Here is a 524-nt window from a genome sequence, read left to right as displayed (position 1 = left end):
AGACAGAGCGGAAGTGCCTGGGCACAGAAGAGGAAGGACTGGTTTCCTTTGACCCCACGGACTGGATTAGAGGATCAGATGAGAAAGCTCAGCCTCCGGCCTCCGCTGGCTCCGTCCCGACCTCTCGGGGCTGGCTGTCAGGGAAAGTTGGGTGCTGAGTGAATCCGCCCCACTTCTGCCAGCCGCAGGGACTAAACGGTGGAAAAGGCGGGACTGGCCCGCCATGTTCTCGGAGTCCTAAGAAACCGCGCGAGCCACAGCCCAGCAGGACCTCGTGGCGCAACGGTAGCGCGTCTGACTCCAGATCAGAAGGCTGCGTGTTCGAATCACGTCGGGGTCAAGGTGTTTTTGTTCTTTAAACTGCCGATTTAGACAAACAGCGCGTTCCCGCCATTTTTGGAACATGCTTTTAGTGATTTAAAGCCTCAGTCAAAAGTTATAGTACTTTAGCTGCCGAAAAATAAGACAGTGTATAAAACGCCCGAAGGCTGATATTTGGCCTTCTAAAGTGAGTTTGTTTTTTT

The 524-nt window shown here is 53.1% G+C and overlaps 1 non-coding gene across 1 annotated transcript; it reads left to right on the top strand.

Moving 5' to 3' along the window:
• Positions 1–268: 268 nt before the first annotated feature.
• On the top strand, positions 269–340 carry Trnaw-cca. Its single transcript has one exon. It is a non-coding gene; the product is annotated as a tRNA-Trp (tRNA).
• Positions 341–524: the final 184 nt, after the last annotated feature.

This window comes from Nannospalax galili, unplaced genomic scaffold (genome assembly GCF_000622305.1).
Source record: "Nannospalax galili isolate Female #2095 unplaced genomic scaffold, S.galili_v1.0 C47581749, whole genome shotgun sequence".
NCBI lineage: Eukaryota > Metazoa > Chordata > Mammalia > Rodentia > Spalacidae > Nannospalax > Nannospalax galili.
Note: the sequence above shows the minus strand (reverse complement) of the source record. Positions and strands in the feature narration are given on the sequence as shown.